Here is a 21,426-nt window from a genome sequence, read left to right as displayed (position 1 = left end):
ATATTTCTTTAGTTATTCTTTAAGGATCAGTCAGTTATCAACAAGTTCTCTTGGCTTTTCTTCATCTGAGAATTTCCTCATTTCTCTTAAATCTTGAAGGAAAATTTTGTTGATATAGGACTTGGAATTTATAGTTCTTTCTTATAAGCACTTAAAAAATGTTATGTCACTTCTTCTGGCCACCATGGTTTAAGAGGAGAAATTTTCCATCATTTAAATTGTTTTCACCTATAAGAAAAGCAGTTGCTTTTAGAATATTTTTTCTTTGTCTCCAGTTTACAGAAATTTAAACATGATGTATCATGACATGATTTTTTTAGTTTATCATGAAATCCTCGCAGCATATTAGATCTGTGGGTTTATGTCTAATGCCGTGTTTGGGGATTTTTAAGTGATTATTTGATTAAATGCTTTTTTCAGCCATGAATTTGTACTCCTTCAACTCTGATGATACAAATTTTAGATATTATTATTATTATTATTAAATTATTTCACATGTTATCAAGGCTCTGTTCAATTATTCTTCATTGATTTTCTCTCTATTGTTAAGTAAATATTATTGATCTATCTTCAAGTTTACTGCTTCTATTATCTGTTACCTTGACTGTAGTATCTTGTCCAACCAGCATATTTTTTTTAATTTTAGTTATTTAATTTTCAGTTTTATGATTTCCATTTGGTTCTTTTATATATTTGCTGAGTTTTTCCATCTGTTTCAAGAGATTTTCTACTTTATTATTGAAGTTTATTTATGATGGCATCTTTAAAATCCTTGCCAGACAAAGGGCTAGTATCCAAAATCTATAAAGAGCTCACCAAACTCCACACCTGAAAAACAAATAACCCAGTGAAGAAATGGGCAGAAAACATGAACAGACACTTCTCTAAAGAAGACATCCGGATGGCCAACAGGCACGTGAAAAGATGCTCAACATTGCTCCTCATCAGGGAAATACAAATCAAAACCACACTCAGATATCAACTCACGCCAGAGTGGCCAAAATGAACAAATCAGGAGACTATAGATACTGGAGAGGATGTGGAGAAACGGGAACCCTCTTGCACTGTTGGTGGGAATGCAAATTGGTGCAGCCACTCTGGAAACAGTGTGGAGGTTCCTCAAAAAATTAAAAATAGACCTACCCTATGACCCAGAAATAGCACTGTTAGGAATTTATTCAAGAGATACAGGAGTACTGATGCATAGGGGCACTTTTACCCCAATGTTTATAGCAGCACTCTCAACAATAGCCAAATTATGGAAAGAGCCTAAATGTCCATCAACTGATGAATGGATAAAGAAATTGTGGTTTATATACACAATGGAGTACTACGTGGCAATGAGAAAGAATGAAATATGGCCCTTTGTAGAAACGTGGATGGAACTGGAGAGTGTTATGCTAAGTGAAATAAGCCATACAGAGAAAGACAGATACCATATGTGTTCACTCTTATGTGGATCCTGAGAAACTTAACAGAAACCCATGGGGGAGGGAAAGGGAAAAAAAAAGAGGTTAGAGTGGGAGAGAGCCAAATCATAAGAGACTGTTAAAAACTGAGAACAAACTGAGGGTTGATGGGAGGTGGGAGGGAGGGGAGGGTGGGTGATGGGTATTGAGGGCACCTTTTGGGATGAGCACTGGGTGTTGTATGGAAACCAATTTGACAATAAATTTCATATATTGGAAAAAAAAGAAGAAAATGAATAAATAAAAAGTTTTCAAGTAAAAAAAAAATAAAATAAATAAAATCCTTGTCAGATAATTTCAACGTCTGGTTCTTTTTGGGACTAGCACCATTTGATTATCTTTTCTCATTCCACTTGTGGTTTACCAGTTCTTTCTATGACATGTTATTTTTTTATTGTACTCTCTACATTTTGTTTATTATATTAGGAGACTTTGGGTCCTATTTAAATCTTCCAGTTTAGTAGATAATTGTCCAATTTTTTTCTCTCTGCTTTATTCTTCAACTGTGACTGGTTCTCCCCCTCATTCCCTGCTAACGCCATCAGCAGTGGTGGAAGGCACATCTCTGGGCATTCAGCAGTCCCTACAACATTCTGGGCAAAGGAAGGGCAGAAGCCACTGGGCATGAGTTGTCTTATGCCCCTGAGTGTAGGGCTTCTTTGATGCTGTCACTGTGGATAGATTGGTCCTTCTGCCAGTAAACTGGTTGTGTGGTATTGACTGCGATGACCAGGGCTTTGCTGATGCTGGTGTGTATTTGACACTTGAGTCTAAGTTGTGGAATGAAGGGAGATGGTGAGACTAGTTCAGACCACCCACTGAAACTCCCTTTGTGAAACAGGAGTGGGATTCCACACTTGGTCCTGCTTGGGCTTCTCTTTTCCCAATCCTGTGGACATGGAGAGAAGGCTTTTCATTTGTCTTTTCTTGGGGGTAGTGGAGGATGTTGGCTTTCAAGCCTGCATGATGCCCAATTCAAGAGCACATGGGACATAAAAAGGAAGTACTGGTAACTCACAAAGGATTGGTACTCAAGCCCTAAAATCCCTAACCTTTTACTTTCTTCTCTCTAGTCTTCAGAACCATCTCATTGTTTGTTATATAACTTGCAAGGAATTTAGTTGTATTTGTAGGGAAGTATAAACAAGACCACCCATCAGAAAAAGTAAATCTGTACCATCTTGTTCTGGAACTGGGCAGGAATATCTTTTGCCTTTTATAAAGTTGAATAAAATATGACCTAGTGTGGGGAAATGAGTGACAATCCCATTTAATCGCTGGACTCAAATGCAAAGCATAGTATTCTCCATTTCTTGAGAAAAGGCAAGAGGAAGGCTACCTATCTATAATAATGACCAAAATATTTCTCCAACATTTCCTTGCAACGTCTGGAATTATAAAATAATTTTTCCCTTGAACTGATGTCTGGGTCTCTTAAGTTATCTTTCTTAATGGTGAAAGATATTTGCAAACTTTAGTCATTAACATTTTGGTGAAAGTAGTTTATTTGGCCATGACAGTCACTTCTAGTTAGAGTCTATGAGGTTGAATGAAAAGAGAAAGGCTAATACTTCATGGGGCCCCACACTGTGGATCCCTGGAAGACAAGAAGGCAAAAGACAGCTGTAAGAACCAGAAAGGGTGGCTTGGGGGAGGGAAGGGTGTTGGAAGAAGACAACTGAGTCTGATGCTACAAAGTCTCAGATTCAATTTCTTAAAGTAGTACAAAGGACTGTCCCCATTCACCCAGAGAATACCTCACTTACCACTCTCTCTACTTACCCCAGCTTTACCTTCTTGGTGATTCTGTTATTTGGTAATTGAGTTGGTTTAGGTGTCTGTGCTCTGTTTCCCCATTGGCATATAATCCCTATGTGTATAGTGTCCTTTTCTGTCTACTGTACCCTTGGCACCAAGAAATTTGCCTCAAACACAGAAGCTGAGCTCAATGTCAACTCCAGGAAAATCAACACTCAACTATCATGGGACAGCATCCAGGTTCAATTAAAAATGTGAAAATGTGGGGGAAATATGAATAATGACTCAATCAAGTGGGGCTGAGCACAAGGGCCTAACTGCTGCAAGAGGGGGAACAAGCCTGGGGACAGTGAGCAGCTCACCCTCCATCCCAGCATTTCCATCAGTACTAGCCCTGAGGCTGAGAAGAGTACTTGAAGATGGAGTAAGGGTCTGGGGGTTGTCTGGATCTATTTATTAAGGAATTAGGTCATCTTTGATAATCTAGACAACATCAGTTAGGTAAGATATGAGAATAAACATCAGCATGTCGAAAATAAGAGTGCTAGACACTGAAGTAGACTTCCATTACTGATGAATTCTCAGTTATTAATATTAGCATTTCGCAAGTGAGACATCTATATTTTGGAGGAAACTTCCCCAAGATCACACCATCTCTATGATGTGTTGGCATGAAGATTTTGAACCAGCTCACCCTGACTACAAAGTGGAGTCTCTGAACTACATGTTCTCACTCTCCTACTGTTCACACCTCAGAGCATATGGTAAAGGAAGATGTAGAGCAATAAAATTAAATATAAGTATATTTAAAAGTATTGGAAGGGATGACTGAAGAGCAGGAAAAAGCAGTGTTTATTAAACAGGAATATTTGAATAAAAGCTAAATAAAACTTTTTAAAATTCAAGTGCACATATATTTTCATTGAATTAAAAAGATAACAGTGGGATTAAGTATAGTAGTACTAGAAAGATCTGAAGACACTGGCCAGAATTCAGTGAAGAGTAGTAAGACAGAAAACATTAAAAATAATTCATGTTCAGTGTGCCTGGGTGGCTCAGTCAATTAAGCATCTGACTCTTGATTTTGGCTCAGGTCTTGATCTCACCATTGTGAGATTGAGCCCCATATCAGGCTCCACACTGTGTGAAGCCTGCTTAAGATTTTCTCTCTCTCTCTCTCTCTCCCCTTCTCCCTCTGCCCCTCCCCACTTGTGCTCTTTCTCAAAATTAAAAAAAAAAAGATGTTAATCCAGAGATGAACTTGTAATGAGCTTGGAAATCATCACTACCATCCTTACCAGAAAAAAAGCTAGGTAAACTTGAACCCATAAGAAAACTGAGGTCACAAGGCAAACAACCACCCTGAAATCTGGAGAGACAGACACATCCAGAGAGATCCAGCACCCAAGAGTTGCTTACCTGGAGTTGTTTACATGGTTTAAGCCTCTGAAGTCACAAACCTGTAGAAATAAATGGTCATTTTGAGAATTTGGAGGTTGAATGTGGACTAATTGAATGGGAAACTCCAGGGAGGCTTCTGTATTAGGGGCTCTCACACCTCCATGACTCTTTCTTTTATAAGGTTCTTATGATAAGGATCTGTGAAAAATACACTGGAAGGGGAATGGAAATATTAATAATTGTCAAACATACCCACAACCTTCTTCTTCCCCTTAGTCTCCAGGGGGAATGACTTTACCAGGGCACAATTCTGAAGCCCTATCCAAGCTGGGAATGGTATTCTTCCTGAGTCCAATTCCCTTTGGCCTCCCTATCTCGCATAAGAAGAAATAAAACAAAGTCAGCTGGGCACAGGCATGATGCAGTCAAGGAAAGGAATCAGAGGGAAGGGGAAGTGGGAGAAAGTTGTGTCAAGACTACTGCCTTAGAAAAAGCCACTGAATTACTGAGCCTTCATCAAAAGATTCTAAAATGCTCCCATACCCAAACCCTTTCCCCACACCAATTCTCCAAAATTACAGTGGATTACATTGGAATGAGCTACAAGACAACTTTTCTTTGAGGGGTAGTTTATAGGGAAGCCTCAAACCAAGATGAGAGATGAAAATTTGAAGACACTAGCGCTGACAACTACAGCAAGAATTAAATACATCTCACTTCCTAGAAATAACAGCAGAGGGAGCCTGGGTTGCTCAGTCAGTTAAGTGTCTGACTCTTAGTTTTGGCTCAAGTCATGATCTTCTGGGATCAATCCCTGCATTTGGCTCTGTGCTGATAGCACGAAGACTGTTTGGGGTTCTCTGACTCTCCCTGTCTCTGAACCTCCCCTGCTGTCTCTCCCTCTCTCAAAATAAATAAACTTAAAAAATAGCACAAATTCTCACACTAAAGACCTGCTATCTCAGCACCAGTTACCCACTAGAACATGTCTGCTTGCAACAAAAAAAAAAAAAATCACAAAGCATGCAAAAACATAAGAACAAACAGTTTTTGACAAAGAGACAAAGAAAGTATAAAAGCCATATTCATATGGGACACAGATGTTTAAATTTGCAGGCAGGGAATGTAAAAGAATTAACATGTTAAGGACTCTAATGCATAAAGTACAAAATTTGCAAAATCAGATATGAATTGTCACCAGAGAAATGGAAACTATAAAAAATAATCAAAAGAAAATCATTGGCATCAAAATCACAGAAAAAAATAATGAAGAATACCTTTTACAGGCTCATCAGTAGGCTCAGCACAAAGAACCAGTAAATTTTAAGAAAAGTTAACAGAAACTTTCCAACCTAAATTCAATGACAAAAAAAATTTAAAAATATAATAGCTCTAAGAGATCCAAAAAGTCAGGGAAGTTATTAAAAAGTGTAACGTTCATGTAATTGTAATACCAGATAGAGAATAGAGAGGATGCCATAAGAAGTACTTGAAATAACAGTGACTAAGAATTTTCCAAAATTAATGACAGGCCAAAAAACATGGAGCTCAGAGAACACTAACAACACAGAGAGAATCTTGAGCGAAATCTGAAAAAAAAAAAACTTACATAGAAATGAGGATAGAAATTATATTAGACTTCTCATAAGGAACCACATAAGCAAGAAAAGAGTGAAGTTGTAAAATATTAAGGAGTGCACTTGCTGTGATGAGCATTGGGTGTTGTATGGAGGTGTTGAATCACTATATTGTACACCTGAAACTAATATTATACTGTGTGTTAACTAACTGTAATTTAAATAAAAACTTTCAAAATAAATAAATAAAATAAAATGCAAGGGGAAAATGTCATCCTAGAATTCTATATCCAGTGAAATTATATTTCAAAAGTGAAGGAGAAATATTTTCTTAGCAAATTATAACTGAAAAAAAAATCGTAGACAGCAAATGTTCTCCGGGGGAAAAAAAAATGTTAATCTTTTCAAGCAAAAGAAAAAAAATAACACAAACCAGAAATTTGGATCTACATAAAGCAAAGATGAGCATCTGTGAAGGAATAAAGGTAAAATAAAATAATTTATTGTTTGTATTCTTAATTGATCTAAAAGATAATTCAATGCTTAAAATGATAATAATAATAATAATAATGGATGATAATAGAATATAAATAATTGAATTCAATGACAGCAACATTCCAAGAGATGGGAGGGGGAAATTATAAATATAAGGTGACTAGAGCAAATGTTAAGTAGTATAGTACTATTTGAGCGTATTTTATACTAGTTAAAAATGTATAAAGTAAGAGAAAACCGCCAGAGGATTAGCAGAACGGAGTCTCCGGAGCCAAGCACAGACGAGAGACCCACGAAGAGGGTAGGAGGGCGGTGAGGCGGTGTGCAATCCACGGAATGGCGGGAGGGAGCCGGGGCGGAGGGGCAGTCTACCTGCCAAGCAGAGCCCCCAGTCTGGCTTGCAAAAGCGGAGGGGCCGGACAGAATGTGTTCCCACAGCAAGCGGGACTTATCATCTGGGAGGTCATAAGTTAACAGCTCTGCTCAGAAAGCGGGAATGCTGGAGGACAAAGGGAGGGAGAATTGCTGAGCCCCAGGAGGACAGAGCTCAGTTTGGTGGGGAACAAAGGCGCTTGCCAGCGCCATCTCCCTCGCCCATCCCCCAGAAAAAAATCCCAAAGGGAACCAGTTCCTGCCAGGGAACTTGCTTCCTCTGCACAAACACCCAACTCTCTGCTTCTGTGGAGCCACCCCTCCAGCAATGGATCTGACTCCCTCCCACTGCCACAGGGCCCCTCCTGAAGTGGATCACCTAAAGAGAAGCAAGCTAAGCCTGCCCCTCCTGCCCCCTTGCACCTTGCCTACCCACCCCAGCTAATACGCCAGATCCCCAGCACCACAAGCCTGGCAGGGTGCAAGTAGCCCAGACGGGCCACTCCACCCCACAGTGAATCCCGCCCCTAGGAGAGGGGAAGAGAAGGCACACACCAGTCTGACTGTGGCCCCACCCACCAACTCCAGTTACACACCACAGCACAGGGGAAGTGCCCTGCGGGTCCGCACCACTCCAGTGACTATCCAAAATGACCAAACAGAAGAATTCCCCTCAAAAGAATCTCCAGGAAATAACAACAGCTAATGAACTGATCAAAAAGGATTTAAATAATATAACAGAAAGTGAATTTAGATTAATAGTCATAAAATTAATCGCTGGGCTTGAAAACAGTATACAGGACAGCAGAGAATCTATTGCTACAGAGATCAAGGGACTAAGGAACAGTCAGGAGGAGCTGAAAAGCGCTTTAAACGAAATGCAAAATAAAATGGAAATGACCATGGCTCGGATTGAAGAGGCAGAGGAGAGAATAGGTGAACTAGAAGATAAAATTATGGAAAAAGAGGAAGCTGAGAGAAAGAGAGATAAAAAAGTCCAGGAGTATGAGGGAAAAATTAGAGAACTAAGTGATACACTAAAAATAAATAATATACGCATAATTGGTATCCCAGAGGAGGAAGAGAGAGGGAAAGGTGCTAAAGGTGTACTTGAAGAAATTATAGCTGAGAACTTCCCTGAACTGGGGAAGGAAAAAGGCATTGAAATCCAAGAGGCACAGAGAACTCCCTTCAGACGTAACTTGAATCGATCTTCTGCATGACATATCATAGTGAAACTGGCAAAATACAAGGATAAAGAGAAAATTCTGAAAGCAGCAAGGGATAAACGTACCCTAACATATAAAGGGAGACCTATAAGACTCGTGACTGATCTCTTTTGAAACTTGGCAGGCCAGAAAGGATTGGCACGAGATCTACAATGTGCTGAACAGAAAAAATATGCAGCCGAGAATCCTTTATCCAGCAAGTCTGTCATTTAGAATAGAAGGAGAGATAAAGGTCTTCCCAAACAAACAAAAACTGAAGGAATTCGTCCCCACTAAACCAGCCCTACAAGAGATGCTAAGGGGGATCCTGTGAGACAAAGTACCAGAGACATCGCTACAAGCATAAAACATACAGACATCACAATGACTCTAAACCCGTATCTTTCTATAATAACACTGAATGTAAATGGATTCAATGAGCCAACCAAAAGACATAGGGTATCAGAATGGATAAAAATACAAGACCCATCTATTTGCTGTCTACAAGAAACACATGTTAGACCTGAGGACACCTTTAGATTGAGAGTGAGGGGATGGAGAACTATTTATCATGCTACTGGAAGCCAAAAGATAGCTGGAGTAGCCATACTTATATCAGACAAACTAGACTTTCAATTAAAGGCTGTAACAAGAGATGAAGAAGGGCACTATATAAAAATTACAGGGTCTATCCATCAGGAAGAGCTAACAATTATAAATGTCTATGCGCCGAATATGGGAGCCCCCAAATATATAAAACAATTACTCCTAAACATAAGCAACCTTATTGATAAGAATGTGGCAATTGCAGAGGACTTTAACACCCCACTTACAGAAATGGATAGATCATCTAGACACACAGTCAATAAAGAAACAAGGGCCCTGAATGATACGTTGGATCAGATGGACTTGACAGATATATTTAGAACTCTGCATCCCAAAGCAACAGAATATACTTTCTTCTCGAGTGCACATGGAAACTTCTCCAAGATAGATCACATGCTGGGTGACAAAACAGCCCTCCATAAGTATACAAGAATTGAAATTAAACCATGCATACTTTCAGACCACAATGCTATGAAGCTTGAAATCAACCACAGGAAAAACTCTGGAAAACCTCCAAAAGCATGGAGGTTAAAGAACACCCTACTAACGAATGAGTGGGTCAACCAGGCAATTAGAGAAGAAATTAAAAAATACATGGAAACAAACAAAAATGAAAATACAACAATCCAAACGCTTTAGGATGCAGTGAAGGCAGTCCTGAGAGGAAAATACATTGCAATCCAGGCCTATCTCAAGAAACAAGAAAAATCCCAAATACAAAATCTAACAGCACACCTAAAGGAAATAGAAGCAGAACAGCAAAGGCAGCCTAAACCCAGCAGAAGAAGAGAAATAATAAAGATCAGAGCAGAAATAAACAATATAGAATCTAAAAAAACTGTAGAGCAGAGCAACGAAACCAAGAGTTGGTTTTTTGAAAAAATAAACAAAATTGACAAACCTCTAGCCAGGCTTCTCAAAAAGAAAAGGGAGATGAACCAAATAGATAAAATCATGAATGAAAATGGAATTATTACAACCAATCCCTCAGAGATACAAGATACTATGAAAAATTATATGCCAACAAATTGGACAACCTGGAAGAAATGGACAAATTCCTAAACACCCACATGCTTCCAAAACTCAATCAGGAGGAAGTAGAAAGCTTGAACAGACCCATAGCCGGCAAAGAAATTGAATCAGTCATCAAAAATCTCCCAACAAATAAGAGTCCAGGACCAGATGGATTCCCAGGGGAGTTCTACCAGACGTTCAAAGCAGAGATAATAACTATCCTTCTCAAGCTATTCCAGAAAATAGAAAGGGAAGGAAAACTTCCAGACTCATTCTATAAAGCCAGTATTACTTTGATTCCTAAACCAGACAAAGACCCAGTAAAAAAAGAGAACTACAGGCCAATATCCCTGATGAATATGGATGCAAAAATTCTCAATAAGATACTAGCAAATCGAATTCAACAGCATATAAAAAGAATTATTCACCATGATCAAGCGGGATTCATTCCTGGGATGCAGGGCTGGTTCAACATTCGAAAATCAATGTGATACATCACATTAATAAAAGAAAAGATAAGAACCATATGATCCTGTCAATCGATGCAGAAAAGGCCTTTGACAAAATTCAGCACCGTTTCTTAATAAAAACCCTCAAGAAGGTCGGGACAGAAGGAACATACTCAAACATCATAAAAGCCACTTATGAAAAGCCCACAGCTGATATCATCCTCAATGGGGAAAAACTGAGAGCTTTCTCCCTGAGATTAGGAGCATAACAGGGATGTCCACTCTCACCACTGTTGTTTAACATAGTGTTGGAAGTGCTAGCATGAGCAATCAGACAACAAAAGGAAGTCAAAGGCATCAAAATTGGCAAAACTGAAGTCAAGCTTTCGCTTTTTGCAGATGACATGATATTATACATGGAAAACCCAATAGCTCCACCAAAAGTCTGCTAGAACTGATACATGAATTCAGCAAAGTCGCAGCATACAAAATCAATGTACAGAAATCAGTTGCATTCTTATACACTAACAATGAAGCAACAGAAAGACAAATAAAGAAACTGATCCCATTCACAATTGCACTAAGAATAATAAATTTATTCCTAGGAATAAATCTGACCAAAATGTAAAAGATCTGTATGCTGAAAACTATAGAAAGCTTATGAAGGAAATTGAAGAAGGTATAAAGAAATGGAAAAACATTCCATGGTCATGGATTGGAAGAATAAATATTGTTAAAATGTCATTGCTTCCCAGAGCTAGCTACACATTCAATGCAATCCCAATCAAAATTGCACCAGCATTCTTCTCAGAGCTAGAACAAGGAATCCTAAAATTCATATGGAACCACAAAAGGCCCCGAATAGCCAAAGTAATTTTGAAAAAGAAGACCAAAGCAGGAAGCACCACAATCCCAGACTTTAGCCTTTATTACAAAGCTGTAGTCATCAAGACAGCATGGTATTGGCACAAAAACAGACACATAGACCAATGGAATAGAATGGCAACTCCAGAACTAGACCCACAAAAGTATGGCCAACTAATCTTTGACAAAGCAGGAAAGAACATCCAATGGAAAAAAGACAGTCTCTTTAACAACTGGTGCCAGGAGAACTGGACAGCAACATGCAGAAGGATGAAACTAGACCACTTTCTTACACCATACACAAAAACCAACTCAAAATGGATAAAGGTCCTGAATGTGAGACAGGAAACCATCAAAACCCTAGAGGAGAAAGCAGGAAAAAACCTCTCTGACCTCAGCCTCAGCAATTTCTTACTTGACACATCCCCAAAGACAAGGGAATTAAAAGCAAAAATGAACTACTGGGACCTCATGAAGATAAAAAGCTTCTGCACAGCAAAGGAAACAATCAACAAAACTAAAAGGCAACCAACGGAATGGGAAAAGATATTTGCAAATGACATATCAGACAAAGGGTTAGTATCCAAAATCTATAAAGAGCTCACCAAACTCCACACCCGAAAATCAAATAATCCAGCGAAGAAAGGGCAGAAAACGTGAATAGACACTTCTCTAATGAAGACATCCAGATGGCCAACAGGCACATGAAAAGATGCTCAACATCGCTCCTCATCAGGGAAATACAAATCAAAACCACACTCAGATATCACCTAACACCAGTCAGAGTGGCTAAAATGAACAAATAGGGAGACTATGGATGCTGGAGAGGATGTGGAGAAACAAGAATCTTCTTGCACTGTTGGTGGGAATGCAAACTGGTGCAGCCACTCTGGAAAACAGTGTGGAGGTTCCTCAAAAAATTAAAAATAGACTTACCCTATGACCCAGCAATAGCACTGCTAGGAATCTACCCAAAGGTTACAGGAGTGCTGATGCATAGGGGCACTTGTACTCCAATGTTTATAGCAGCACTTTCAACAATAGCCAAATTATGGAAAGAGCCTAAATGTCCATCAACTAATGAATGGATAAAGAAATTGTGGCTTATATACACAATGGAGTACTATGTGGTAATTAGAAAGAATGAAATATGGCCTCTTGTAGCAATGTAGATGGAACTGGAGAGTGTTATGCTAAGTGAAAGAAGTCATACAGAGAAAGATACCGTAGGTTTTCACTCTTATGTGGTTCCTGAGAAACTTAACAGAAGTCCTTGGGGCAGGGGAAGAAAAAAAAAAAAAGGAAGTTAGAGTGGGAGAGAGCCAAAGCATGAGAGACTCTTAAAAACTGAGAACAAACTGAGGGTTGATGGGAGGTGGGAGGGAGGAGAGGGTGGGTGATGGATATTGAGGAGGGCACCTTTTGGGTTGAGCCCTGGGTGTTGTATGGAAAGCAATTTGACAATAAATTGCATATAATATTGAAAAAAAATAAGAGTAGGAACAGAAATAATAAAAAAAATAATAACCCCAGAATTCTTCAAAGAGCTAGAACAAACAATCCTAAAATTAGTATGGATCCAGAAAAGACACAGAATAGCCAAAGCAAACTTGAAAAAGAAACCAAAGCAGAAGGCATCGCAATCCCAGACTTAAAGCTGTATTACAAAGCTGTAATCATCAGGACAGTATGGTACTGGCACAAAAACAGACACACAGATCAATGGAACACAATAGAGAACGCAGAAATGGACCCACAAATGTATGAGCAACTAATCTTTGACAAAGCAAGTAGTGCTAGGAAAACAAACTGGACAGCGACATGCAGAAGAATGAACATGGACCACTTTCTTACACCATACACAAAAATAAACTCAAAATGGATGAAAGACCTCAATGTAAGACAAGAAGCCATAAAAATCCTCGAGGAGAAAGCAGGCAAAAACCTCTTTGATTTTGGTCGCAGCAACTTCTTACTCAACACGTCTCTGGAGGCAAGGGAAGCAAAAGCAAAAAATTAGCTTTGGGACCTCATAAAAACAAAAAGCTGCTGCACAGCAAAGGAAACAATCAGCAAAACTAAAAGGAAACTGATGGAATGGGAGAAGATATTTCCAAATGACATAGCAGATAAAAGGTTAGTATCTCAAATCTATAAAGAACTTATCAAACCTAACACCCTAAAAACAGATAATCCAGGGAAGAAATGGGCAGAAAACATGAATAGACACTTTCCCAAATAAGTCTTCCAGATGGTTAACAGACAAATGAAAAAATGCCCAACAACGCTCATCATCAGGGAAATACAAATCAAAACCATAATGAGATACCACCTCACACCTTCAGAATGGCTAAAATTAACAACTCAGGCAACAACAGATGTGGACAAAGAGGAACCCTCTTGCACTGTTGGTGGGAATGCAAATTGGTGCAGCCGCTCTGGAAAACAGTGTGAAGGTTCCTCAAAAAATTAAAAATAGACCTACCCTATGACCCAGCAATAGCACTGCTAGGAATCTACCCAAGGGATACAGGAGTGCTGATGCATAGGGGCACTTGTACTCCAATGTTTATAGCAGCACTCTCAACAATAGCCAAATTATGGAAAGAGCCTAAATGTCCATCAACTGATGAATGGATAAAGAAATTGTGGTTTATATACACAATGGAATACTATGTGGCAATGAGAAAGAATGAAATATGGCCTTTTGTAGCAACGTGGATGGAACTGGAAAGTGTTATGCTAAGTGAAATAAGTCATACAGAGAAAGACAGATACCATATGTTTTCATTCTTATGTGGATCATAAGTAACTTAACAGAATACCATGGGGGAGGGGAAAAAAAGAAGTTAGAGAGGGAGGGAGCCAAAACATAAGAGACTCTTAAAAACTGAGAACAAACTGAGGGTTGATGGGGGGTTGGAGGGAGGGAAGAGTGGTGATGGGTATTGAGGAGGGCACCTGTTGGGATGAGCACTGGGTGTTGTATGGAAACCAATTTGACAATAAATTTCATATTTAAAAAATAAATATAAAAACATAGACACCAAAAATAAATAAATAAATAAATAAATAAATAAATAAATAATAAACAAACAACAAAATAAAACATATAGCTAACATCATACTTAAAAAATGAGCAACTGAACAATTTTCTAAATAAGACAATGAAAAGACAGCAATGTCCTCTCTCACCACACCAATTCAACATTGTCTTAGAAGTCCTGTACAGGTAATAAGCCAAGAAAAAGAAATAAGGGGAGCACAGTTTGAAAAGGAACATTTTGAAAAAGCACAGTTTGAAAAGAAACAAATCAGCATTTTTTTTTCCTGATGACATTATCGTCCATGTAGAAAACCACAGGGAGTCTACAAAAAACTCCCAGAAGTAATAAGTAAGTATAGAAAAATTGTAGGATACAAGGTCAATGTACAAAATGTAATAGCTTTCCCATATACCAGTATTAAACTATTGGAATTTGAAATCAAGGAAACAGTATCTTTTACAATAGTCCCAAGAAAGAAAGAAAGCAAAGAGAGAAAGAGAAGAAAGAAAGAAAGAAAGAAAGAAAGAAAGAAAGAAAGAAAGAAAAAGAAAGAAAGAAGAAAGAAGGGGAGAGAGAGAGGGAGGGAGGGAGGAATGGAGAAAGGAAAAGAGACTGATATGTAAATCTAGCGAAATATACATGGAATCTATGTAGAGAAAACTAGAAATACCAATAAAATAAGCCTACACCTGAAATCTTATGCAAAAATAAAAGCAAAATGGATTATAGACCTAAAGGTAAAATGCGAAAGTATAAAATGTCCTGAATAAAACCTGGGGAAAATCTATGTGACTTTGGGTTTGGTAATAAGCTTTTCAGATAAAACTCTTAAGAGCGTGATCCATGAAATAATAAATAGGTAGGCTATACTTTATTAAAATTAAAACCTAATGCTCTGCAAAAGAAAAAATTATGCTAAAGAAAGACAAGTAACTCCTCAGAGAAAATACTTAAAATACACATATCTGCATAGTATCTGTATGATACCATACAGTATAATAGTGTATGATTCTGCATGATCCCATGAGGGTAAATACATGACAATATATGTTTGCCAAAGCCCATAGAACTTACAACACAGAAAATGCACCTTATTGTATACAAATATTTAAAATTAATTTAGGAGGTTGAGGTGTCCCAGGACAGAATACAGACGCTGGCTAGAGAATCTAATTGTATTACAAATCTATGATACATTCTCACTGAAGGGAGTTTTAGAAAAAGTGTTGACCTAAGTAACTTAGGAATAAGTGGCCATTATAATATCAAAGGTAAAAAGAACAGTACATAAACAGCCTACTCTAATTGGCAAAGTTGATTCCCCCTGGACTACAGGTTAAAAGTTCTGAAACTTCTACCACATTGTGGTGAAACCTCTAACCATATTGTGATTTATGATAAGAAACATTATGATAAATATTTGGTCTTTGTGCCCATTTTTGGAATCAACCATGTGATTAGAGGGTTGGAACAGTTAGTCCCATGCTTGACTTCCCAGGACCTCCCAGCAGGGGGGAGGAGTTGGAGATTAAGTTCATTCACCAATGACCAATGATTTAATCAACATACACAGGTAATGGAGCCTTCATATAAACCAAAAGGACAATGTTCATAGAGCTTCTGGGTTGGTGAATATGTGGAGATTCTGAGAGTGGTGCCAGGAGAGGACATGGAAGCTACATGCCTTTCCACATACCTTGCTCTATCCATCTCTCCCATTTGTATGTTTCTGAGTCATATTCTTTTATAATAAACCAGCCACCTACCAATTACAATGTTTCTCTGAGTTCTGTAGGGTGCTCTAACAATTTAATCAAACCCAAGGAGGGGGTTGTTGGCACCTCCAATCTATAGCTGTTGGGGTCCAGCTGCGACAACCTGGACTTGCATTTGGTGTCTGAAGTCAAAGAGACGATCGTCGTGTAGGACTAAGCCCTTAACCTGAGGGATATGATGCTATCTCTGGGTAGATAGTTGAATTATATGATACCTAGCTGGTGTCTAGAGCATTGGAAGCACACAGACACTGAAAACTGAGAACAGAACCATTTTACCATGTGTACTAAAATCAAAGTAAATGAGTAACAGAGGTGAGAGCTTGTTTTCTCACTGTTGATGTGAAGGTTACAAATAAGCAATGAGCTAAAATAATCAGTGCGGTACTTGACTGGAGTTGAATATATCAGTGTCAACTTATATTTAGCTTGTTTTGGTTCTTATGTGTGAAACTCAAATATTTATAGATATATGTAGATACATGAAATAGCATATGAACATATATTCCCTTGCTTTGTCAGCTGAGAGGACCTAGAAGCAACCACACTGCATAAGTATGAGCACATTCAGTGTCCAGATATTTATTGTACTACTATTCTCTACTATAAGAAAATAGCCTCTTCAGATAAATGACTGATTTTAGGGCTGAAGCAGGGAATATGCAAAATATGCCTGAAACAACTTGTAGTGCCACAAGTTAAGAAAGTACTCAAAAAATGTAAATTCACATTGATGGGTATGTCAAAGGGGCACCAGGAGTCAATTGAAAGAACTACCAATGGCCAAAGCTGAAATATTTGAGTATCTTAATAAATAATGTACTATAAGATTTTAGCCCAAAGTATAAAATAAATATCCATGAGTCCATACCCACATGAATAAGTTATTGAATAAACATGGAGGAGTGACCAATACCCTGTGCAGAAAATTTCTGAAAAATTGTATGTAGCTCTTTCTCCTCAAGTATGCAGAGTATCATTCTCCCCCTTTTAAATCTAGGCTGTGAATAGTGGACTCCTAATAAAGACTCCAGTATGCAAAAAGGGAGGAAACAGTAACTTTAGAGTGGAAAAACCTAGCAAACATCTTTTCAGCCCAGTGGTCAAGGTTAACACCAGCAGTGATAAGTCATGTTACAGGACAGACATTTGATATGATGTAACATAATTCTGTGCTGTTTCTCCGCAAAACTTATAACTTTAGTCCAACTATGACAAAAGCATCAGACAAATTCCAATCAAGGGCATTCTATAAAGTGTCCTACCTGTACTCATTGGGAATATTGATAGGAAACATTTTGAAAATTCAGTTAATGTGCCTGATATAAGAGACATAAGTGAAGCCCAAGAAGTCAGAAAAACAGAAGGAAGGGAAACCTAAAGAAAGAAAATACACCCCAAATAAGAAAAAAAAAATTAAAGGTATCTTCATACAAGGAAGATAGTTTAATAGTCATTTCATTATTTTATTCAAGCATCTATTTGTGGAGGGCACCTTTTGGGATGAGCACTGGGTGTTGCATGGAAACCAATGTGACAATAAATTTCATATATTGGAAAAAACAAACAAACATCTATTTGTGAAGGATAATTCTGTGCAGACGTATTCTGTACTATAGAAATGGCACAAGGAAAGCACACAGATACCTCTGCTTTCAAATTTTTGGCACACTGGGTAGGAAGACAGATCATCACATCACCAACTCTATGTGGTAGATCCACTGATGTTAAGTACTATGGAGAAGAAGTAAGCAGGGAAGAGGAAATCATGTTGTTTTAAATCAAGTCTGCAGGGAACGAACTGAAAACTAATACCTGAACAAGGAAGGATAGGCAGGAGGGTCATCAGGGACAACATATTGGGGTGGGAGTGTGCTTTCAGTCTTTGAGGAGCAGTCTGGAGGCTTGAAAAGCAGTCTGCAAACCCACGGGTACCACTGTGACTGCTGTAGGGTATGTGAGGGGCCCCTATCTGTTTAAAATACATTCAGCTTTAAATAAAAGGGCTGGACTGCATCAGAGATGGTGAATATGTAACATTCTCCCCACCCTACCACCCCAGACAGTGCTAATTAATCACATTTCCTTTTCCAGATGTGCCCTCAAAATCCCATTGACATTAAGTGCTGAAATCCACTGTCACCTATTGATCAGGGATGACAGAGTTCCTTTTGAAAATATGATGGCTTTACTGAAGGAAGACATAGATCTGTCATCCAGGAGTGCTTTGGGAAAACTGGGACACAGGAATAGGGGCTGAATTAGAACAGGGTAAGCGAGGAGGTAATCTGAGCACCATGTGTAGCAGATGCTTAGATGAGCAGCTGTGAGAAGTAGTGCAGCACACACAAGACAGGCCTTCCCCACAGAACACTCTGAAGATGCAGAAGGTTCTGAGAAAGTAAGCGGTGGATGTCCCCTCCTCCAAATGTCTGTAAGCTCCAGGGCTACAGACACCCATTTAGCCTCCCACATTGCCATGTCTTCCTTCTGTTTTACCCTCCTTGCATTTTCTTTAATGTAGTAAGTAACTACAGATTTATTGCAAGGCACCACTTTTATTGAAGGAAAAAATGTGCCCTTCTTTATTTGCATTATGGGCACTGATAAAATATAATAATTATATCAAATGGTATCTTGAATGAGTCAGATTTATAATTTCTCCCACTTTGACTTGGTTCCAGAATTAGAGAGATTGAAAATATTGTTGGCAGTATAAAATGGCAACTTAATTGGTGGTTAAATAAAACTCAGCACCAGATATTAAAAGGCCTTCCTATTGATGTTAAATTGTTCCTTCCCAGGGAGGATGAACAGGTATTATTTTATGCCTAGGGGAAAAATAAGTTCCCTTCGTTGCATAGCACAAAGCAACAGCCTTTATATGCATATTTAAAGCAAAATTAAGTAAAAAGTGCTAATTATGTAAAGGGCTAATGGAAATGGCCTAGGTTGGCAGGGCTAGTTCAAATGTAGGGTCCAAAAGACACTGTAAATTCATCTATGACTCATTCCTCCTGTCTTGGTCTAAGGATCACCAAAGGACTTTGGATTTTAAACTACCTATGACTTGCACCGTGTGACCTGCATGATAAATGTCTCTGATTGCTACTGGTCAGCACAGGGTGAGGGAGAGATGAATCATTTATTTAATACATATATGTGACTGCTTTCTGTGTGCTATCAGTACACTAGGTGCTAAACACAGCATGGAAAATATAAAAGACTTGGTACCTGTCTTTGTAGATGTTAGAGTCTAGGACAGGCCACCTAGGAGAAACCTGTTTCTAAGATTCAGACCACAAGCATAATCAATCGTCTACCAGAAGATACAAAATGGTGATCATTGAAACTTCCAATCTATAGCAACTTGGTCAAAAGCACAGGTGACCACCTGGAATTGTAATTGGCATCTTTGTGATCCGAGACTTAACCTGTGGGATCTTCTGTTATCTCTAAAGTGTCTGAATTGAGTTGAGTGGTAGGGCACCCAGGTGGTGCAGGAGCATTGCTTTCTGGCATGGAGAATCAATACTTTTACTCTTAGTACGGATATGCCACATGTTATTTATCCATTGATCAGTGGGTGGACTTTTTTTTTCCTTTGGGGCTATAATAATGTTGCTATAAATATTTGTGTAAAAGATTTTTTGTGGAAATATGCTTTTATTTCCCTTGGGTATATATCTAGGAATTGAGCTGCAGGGTCATACAGTAACCCAATCTTTAACATTTTGAGGCGCTACCAAACTGTTTTCCAAAATAAATGCACCATTTTAAATTCCCCAAAGCAACACATGGGGGTTCCAATTTCTCCATTTCCTTTTCAAAATTTGTCATGATCTGCCTTTTTAATTTTAACCATCCTACCATATGTGACTGGAATCTCATTGTGGTTTTGATTTGCATTTCTCTAACAACTAATTATGATTATCATCTTTTCCTATGCTTATTGGCCATTCGTATACCTAGTTTGGAGAAAGGCATATTCAAATATTTGCCCATTTTTAAAATTGTATATTTTAAGAAAAATTAAATAAAAAGTGCTCATTATATAAAGGGCCAACAGAAGTGGTCTACACTTGGTGGTAATAACTTAAATCTAGGGAGCTGAAATCCCTGTAAACTCACCTATGACTCATTCATCTTGCCTTGATCTGAGCTGTGCCAGATTCACTTGAGGCCTTTAGTTTTTGAGTACTCTCTCCCTTCTACTCCATGACTTATCTTCCTTCCTTCATAGAAAGTATCTTGATTTGCTACTAATGTTTAGCAGCAAATTATCATTGAATTATATTTCAGAAGTCTTTTATTAGGTATGATTTGTTGATATTTTCCCCCATTCTCTTTTTAATCTTTTCAAACCCTTGATGGTGTCCGTTGTAACATAAAAGTTTTCAGTTTTGTTGAAGTCTCATTTTTAAATTTTCTTTGTTGCCTTTGCTTTGGTGTTACATCTAATTTTAAATGCCCAACCCAAGGTTATGAATATTGAATCCTATATGTTACTCTAAGAGTTTTATAGTTGAAGCTCTTAACTTCAGTCTATAATAAATTTGTGTGTGTCTTTTAAGAGGCATGAGGTAGGGCTTCAAGAGTACTGAGGAAATTAGTCATAGGTGCCCACTGAGTCCTTTATGCTCACTGCTTTCCTGTTGATTCAAAAGGTTGTTGGTAGGTCCCTCTTAAATATTTGATCCCACAGCTTTTAAGTTATGACTTCTCTGACTATTTGAGCATTTTCTTGTCTGGACTGAATCTTACTTGGTTTGAGGCCTCAGGTAGATAAAATTTTATTTTAAGGGGAAAAGAAGAAAGTGGGCTCCTCTGAGTCCAAAGAGTCTTGGCCTTCTCCATCTAGGACTCTGGCTAACTGTGTGTATAAAACATAAGACCCCAGAAATGTGCTTGTTTGAACAAGGGGGCTAACCTTACCAAAAAATATCTTGAATTTCAATGTCCACAGTGAGGAAATTTTAACATACATAAACCTAACCATTTATGAAGTACCTAAAGAGAGGCCTGAAATTCCCCCAGAGAAGATGCGTATTTTATTCGTATGCAGAAGTTTCAAAGACTAAATGAATCAAAATTTGCCTCTTTAAGGCTTTAATACTGACAAGAATATTATTTGTCCCAGATGAAACCTGATAATAAAATATTTGAAAGGATTCTTTTACCCTAAAAGGAGCTCCATGCTTAGGAGTTTATCCACCAAGAAGACCTAACAATTGTAAACATTTATGTGCCAAATGTGGAGCACCCAAATATATAAATCAATTAATCATAAATATAAAGAAACTCATTGATAGTAATACCATAATAGTAGGAGACTTCAACACCTCACTTACAGCAATGGACAGATCATCTAATCAAAAGATCAACAAGGAA

At 38.2% G+C, this 21,426-nt stretch overlaps 1 long non-coding RNA gene across 1 annotated transcript in view; it reads right to left on the bottom strand.

The window, feature by feature from the left end:
- Window positions 1-2,981: 2,981 nt before the first annotated feature.
- Window positions 2,982-21,426, bottom strand: part of LOC102962291 — a 32,222-nt gene continuing 13,777 nt past the window's right edge. Inside the window, exons 2-3 of the long non-coding RNA XR_006221680.1 lie at window positions 4,647-4,687; window positions 2,982-3,066 (exon numbers count right to left, since the gene is read on the bottom strand). This is a non-coding gene — a long non-coding RNA (uncharacterized LOC102962291). The remainder of the gene's footprint in view (window positions 3,067-4,646; window positions 4,688-21,426) is intronic.

The sequence above is a fragment of the Panthera tigris genome, chromosome C1, assembly GCF_018350195.1.
Source record: "Panthera tigris isolate Pti1 chromosome C1, P.tigris_Pti1_mat1.1, whole genome shotgun sequence".
NCBI lineage: Eukaryota > Metazoa > Chordata > Mammalia > Carnivora > Felidae > Panthera > Panthera tigris.
The sequence above is the reverse complement of the archived record's forward strand: the minus strand, read 5'-3'. Positions and strand labels throughout refer to the sequence as shown.